The sequence below is a fragment of the Lygodium microphyllum genome, chromosome 27 (genome assembly GCF_053477565.2).
Source record: "Lygodium microphyllum isolate KBCC chromosome 27, Lygodium_microphyllum_v1.1.10, whole genome shotgun sequence".
NCBI lineage: Eukaryota > Viridiplantae > Streptophyta > Polypodiopsida > Schizaeales > Lygodiaceae > Lygodium > Lygodium microphyllum.
The window spans coordinates 46,414,093-46,420,500 of NC_141161.1; the positions used below are offsets into that span (position 1 = coordinate 46,414,093).

A 6,408-nucleotide genomic window follows, 5' to 3' on the forward strand; every position below is an offset into this window, starting at 1 on the left:
AACACCTCTATTTTTGTTGTGCATCTGTGTTATGTTTTCACGTGTGTTTCATTGTGTTTGATTGCCGCATTATCTTTCCGTCCTTTTTAGTACTCGCATCCAATGTACATACTCCACTTGTGTGTTTGTGTTTGCGTGTGTTTCTGTTTGTGTGCATGTTGTGTGTGTGTCAGAAAAATATGAAAAACTGATGCCAAATAATATTATCATGCTGTCAATTTCAATGATGAACTCCAAGAAAAGTGCAGGAAACTGTGGAATCAAAGGAAGCTTTGTAGAAGCCGACATTTAAGCTATGAAGACAAAGGTTGCACGTGAACAAGGCCAACGTAACATGCGGGACAATGAAGCAGAAACTGTTTTTACTGGTTTGTCCCAGCTCAACACTGTGTTGTGGAATGCAATGCTCACAGCATATGTAGAGCAGGGACAAGACAAAATATCTCTAGAATTGTATCGCCATATGTAAGAGGAACATGCAATTCAAGATGAGATTACATTGATGGCTGTTCTGCAAGCTTGCTGTGGAGTAGAAGAATTGGAGGCTTGTAGGAAACTGCAATTTTATGAGATGAACATAGCCCTTGCCACTTCTCAATGATAGTGCATTACGAGATGTCAAAATTCCACCTGGACCAAGGCTTCTGATTCTAGACTATGTTAAAAGGCTTTGGCAGGAGATCCTCTAATTCAAGCTCGAAACTTTGCAATAATGATAGGTGTAAATTCAGGAATATCATGTGCAATGAAAAGAGCTTGTGGTGGTGTGGAAGATGTTAAGACCAGCTTTCTTTTCTTTGCCGGATCAAAAATATGGCTCTCATCATCAACTAAAATAGCTGGCCATAGCTATTGGGCCCGCCGTGAAGCACCCGGGGGCACAGGCATGTTCTTATTGGTGCCCTCCTATTTCTGGCGAGCCTCGTCGGCGGAGAATCAGGCAGATGAGCTGTCGTTTCTGCGGAGCATTACTGCGGTGAACGTCCTAACCCGATTCGGCAGCTGTTCTACTTTACAATTCTAGGCGAAACTTTTATTGCTGTTGTGAATACCTCTTTTGGTTATATACCAGGGCATTATGTTTCATCAGGGCATAGATACTTAGGAACCTTTGGTGTTTTTATTGGTGCCCTCCTCCTGGTCTCCTGCCTGTTGGGTTTGCTGCTACTCGCCATCTCAGCCTCTCATGAAGAATGCCGCCTCTCTGATCAGCTTCAGAGCTCCTTGCCTCTCAATGTGTTGGTGGTTGGTGATTGGGGAAGAGAAGGGAATTACAATCAGTCAGCCGTAGCTTACCAGATGGGCATAGTGGGGGATTTTCTTGGGCCAGAGTTTATCATCTCCACAGGTGATAATTTTTATGAGGATGGACTCACTGGAGTAAATGACACTGCTTTCTACAAATCCTTCACTCAAATTTACACAGCCCAGAGTCTGCAGAAGATATGGCACTTCTGGGAAACCATGATTACAGGGGTGATGTCCTTGCCCAGCTGGATAGAAAACTGACTGTGAATGACTTCCGATGGCATTGTGAAAGATCATTTTCTGTGAGGCATCAGCTAGATGAATCCTGGGAGGGAAGTGCAAGCTATGTTGATTTTTTTTTCTTCTATGATACAAATCCATTTGTGGAGAAGTATTGGACAGACACAGATAATGTGTATGACTGGAGAGGGGTTTTGCCCAAGCAGGAATACCTGGAGCAAACTTACTAAGAGAGAGAGCAACTATACATGGAAATATTAACCAGATAGAAGAGGTTATTAGTTAGTCACAGTCTATGAAAGGAGCTTTAGCTTCTCAGCGGGGCATGTTTGTAGATATACAAGGGAAAGTAAAGTCCATTATCTTACTGGCTAGCAGTACGTAAAGAGAAGTCCACTTCTCTGGCAACACCTGCTTTTTGTTTGTTGATGCAGGATTTGTACTCAGATTGGAGAATAAAGAAAAGGGATTGCAGCTTACCACAGCGGCATGAAGCTTGACGAGGCTAATTACATTCTCAAGTATGGATCTCAGGAGGTTGAACTTCTGTGTGAATGCTGGTCAATGATACCTTTTTTTTGGAATCTGTGAATCAAAGTCCATGGGAAGGCGACAAGTTTTAGAAGGGAAGGAGCTGAACTTACCAGTCTTCTTATTTTTCTAAGGCGGTATAATTACAGCTTCTTGTCAAGAGTAGTTGGCAATTTCTTTGTTGTAATTAACTTGACAAGCAATATAGTGATCTTTGGCATCAAAACTTGAGATCTTCTTGTTAGCCTCTTTCCTTGCAGCATCCTGAACCCCGTGTTCAGCAGCTCTTGTACGAACTCTACGACAACGTGTGCGCCCATGAAGTACTCCCGGTCACATTTCAATGCAGTTACTACTCCCCAAAGTTCTCTTTTAATTTGAGCATACCTTCTTTGTCATTCATTAAGAACCTTCGCTCCAAAGCGGATTGCATATCTATGTATGCTCAAATTAAAAGAGAACTTTGGGGAGTGGTAACTGCATTGAAATGTGACCGGGAATACTTCATGGGGGCACACGTAATAGTTGAAACAGATTTCCTTCCACTCTTGGGCATGATTGCCAATTGTTCCACTCCTGACATAGCCATGCTAAGATGTATAGCCTATATTAAGTCCTTAAATCCTGATTTGAAACATATTGCAGGAAGAGATAATCCAGTTTGCTGACATGCTTTCGTGTGCCAGATATAAGGATGAAGAAGAAATGATGGATGAGGAAGAATCAGAGTCTATATTTGCTAAAAATGAAGATCTAAATACAGGTACAAATCTGAAAACAGCAAGTACAACTAAACCTAATGATGATTCAGCAGTAAAAAATACAGGTACAACAATAATTACAGTAAGTACAACAGGTTTAGCTGCTAAAACAAATTTGACATCAGCTAAGAAGGAAGAAACAACCAAAGAAGGATAGTGGATAGCTGAAAGACAGCATGCTCAATGTTTTATTATGGTTTGTTCACACTTTAAAGAGGAATATTATGCAAATGATTGGCTAAAAATTAGGCAATTTTTTAGCACTATGACAAAGAAGTAAGATTGGTCTAATGAAGAGTTCAAGAGAATCAAGAGAAAAGCTTATGGATTTTTTCTTAAAGATGGCTACCTTTGGAGGCATGCGAAAAAGAAAGAAAGGGTGCATGTTCGTGTCTTAGGAGACAAAAAGACTCAAAGACAGGTCATGCAAGAATTTCATAAAAGCCTATTGGCTGGTGATAGAGGCATATGGGGCACTTTTGCCAAAATAAAAGAGAAATTTTGGTGGCAAAACATGTATAAAGACATTGAGCATTTTGTTGAGTCTTGTCATGTTTGTCAAATGTACTCTATGGTTAAGCATAGAGATGGGCTTCAGCCTACCTATCCTTTATCCATTCACTTTAGATGGGTTATTGATTTAGTAACCATGTCTACAGTAATTTGGAACATGAGATATCTAGTACTTGCTAGAGAAGATCTCACAAATCAAGTGGAAGGAAAAGCATTGACAACAAAGTCTACTCAAGCTATTTGTAGATTTTTACTTGAAGAAGTATTTTGCAGGTATGGCTGTGCTACCAAAGAAACTACTGATAGATGAGAATTGGATGCTGATGAGGCTCGCCATTTCTTTGCTCAATTGGGAATCAAGCTATCGCTTACATCAGCCTACAACACTAAAGGCAATGGTAAGAGCGAAAGAGGTCATCAACCAATTCTTAAAGCTTTAGCAAAATCTTGCAAAAGAAAGATGAGGGAATGGCCTAGAATGCTACCATTCGCATTATGGGCTGATAGAACTACCCATAGTGCAGTAACAGGTTATATGCCGACTGAACTAATATATGGACAGCCACCTATTATGCCTATTGAGGAGTCCATTGTTACATGGAGTATCTTACCATGGGATGAAGGCATGAATAGAGAAGAGTTGTTGACTCTGCGCATAAGGCAACTTGAAAGACGGCCAGAAGATATCAAGACAGCCATTGAAAGGCTGAAAACAGCAAGATTAAAGAATAAGAAGTGGTTTGATAAGCATCATCGACTCCGTCCAAGAGCCATTCAAGAGAATGATTGGGTACTTGTCTATGATAGCAGCCTAGACAATCAATATAGTGCTCATAGGAAGTTAGCCAAGCGATGGTTTGGACCATATGTAGTAAAGGTAGTACATAATAATGCTACTTACTCCTTGGCTGAAATGGATGGAACCATGGTAAAAGTACTAATAGCCGGGAAACGAATCAAGCTCTTCAAACGAAGAGAATCTTCAACTTATGAGCTTGATGACTTAGATATGAGCCATCTACTTGAAGACAAGGAGGAAGAAAAAGACTTAGAGGATGAAGATGAAGATATATCAGAAGAAGACCCTCCTTAACCTGTAATCTTATGAAATGGCACATGTCAGAGGATGTGCAGGTTAGGAAAGGGTGAATGTCAAAGAGTTTATTGTTCATAATATAAATCATGGGATTCTTATGAACACAGAAGTACTTCACAGGGAGTTATATGAGGAATTTGCATACAAAATTCAGTCATTGTTATCCAATAACCAACTTAGTTACATAAGTTCTTTTGTATTTAGCATATAATTTTCAGTTGTACCATGTATATTGATAAAAAATAAGTCTATGAGAATCTACAACTTGGACAGCTAGAAGTAATTAACAGTCTGTAGGATAAATCACATTGATTCAAGTGCAAAATATGGTCAGAACTCAAGAAAAATGCCAAAAGTCCACTAGGGACATGGGGGACCTGAAGTAATGGATTAATGTGACGAGTAAGTGACCTAAGTAGGTCAAAAAGTAGTGTGGAGCTGAGCAGGATGCAGCCCACATTTTTTGGCGCAAAATGCGGACCTGCACAACTTGCTACATCTGGAGCAAACTGGGAGCTATGGTGCATGCTTTGGAGCATGCAAACTGAAGACTAACAAGAGCTAAAGATGAAGATATAAACAAGGTAAGAGCTCCACTTACCTGCCCATTTGGTCTGATGAAAATGCATGGAATGACAGTCTATAAAAGGGAAAAATCTGAGAGAAAAGTATTCAGCCTGCTCTTATGTACGTCTTCTCTCATTTTATCTACCTTATTCATGGTCCAATGAAGCCCGACTTGTACCCAAGTACTTGAGTGACTTTGGGGCAAGCAAAGGGTGAGGATTTTGAAGGTGTATGGGCTGTTATGGGCTGAAAAAACCAGTCATAAATAGGGCAGCCCACTGTTCTTGTCCATTTTGATGAGCAAACAAGTGATTCATGTGGTTGTAATAGAAGGAAATGACCTCTTAACATCCGAGCTTTACCCATTAATGATTGGAGGAGCTTATTCATGAGTTTATGTATTCTTTTTGAGCTTGATTATGGGCTAGAATTTCCTGTTTTAAAACAGGACTGAAGTTAAAATTATGCTCCTTCAATACATTTCATGTACTATTAGTCCATATCTTTAAAATATTTAAATCTACCATCATAATACTTGTTTCCTGGAGTTATAATCCGTCTATGTACATGAGATAAAAGCCATTTAAGCTTGCATTTGATATTTGCATTTGGATTAAAAATCTGAGAATATCGTTTATGTTATGGTTTATGTTTCCAAATGCATTTGATGTAATCAAGATAGAGGCATTTATTCCATTCATGTATGCTAAATACACAAAAAAGCTTGAAATCTTCTTCCTCATCTAAGTCTTTTCTGAAACCCGAATCTTGTCAAACCCCATTCTTTTTCCCTTCTCCGTACCTTGAACCCCATACTCTTCTTCCGCGCTAAGCCTCAGTGGTAGACCTTCAACCCTTAACACGACGACAACGATATGCTTTTCAAAACAACTAGTTTTGTTGTTTATTAGGATTTTTTAAGAAAATCATTGTAAAGAAAAATATCAACTTCCAAATGATTCTTTTCCTTTATCATATGTTGTGCATCCCCCCCCCCCAAAAAAATAGAGAAAAAAGAACTTGCTTGAGTAAAACCATTGCAATATGTTGAGGCTATCAGCCTTTCAATGGGTTAGGAAATGTCAAGCTTCAAAGGCTCAGGAAATTGATATTACAGTGATGATTATGTCTTAGCCTCGTTGTTGGAGAAGTAGTTGTTGAGATGGGGAGATACACTTGAGATTTTGCAATCCTCTTTGGAAAGTGCGATGTTGGTACAATTGAGGTAAGACCTGCCGTGAGTGCCCGGTGTAGAGTGTAACCTAGAAAGAGAAAGTGGTTATGATCATGCTTTGGGCCATGCGATGTGGGTGATCGACAAGGGTGATTTTCGCTTTCGGCAGTGTGGCTTTGTCGCGGCTCTTCGTGGGATTGGTGGTCTTGCGGTGTCTTGGATATTGAACACTTTCGCACAAAGACTTGCGTCATCCTACATCCACTTGTCACTTCATG

General features: G+C 39.8%; 1 pseudogene; it reads left to right on the forward strand.

The window, feature by feature from the left end:
• Positions 1–1,236: 1,236 nt before the first annotated feature.
• LOC148012282 (purple acid phosphatase 7 pseudogene) lies at positions 1,237–1,718 on the forward strand (annotated as a pseudogene).
• Positions 1,719–6,408: the final 4,690 nt, after the last annotated feature.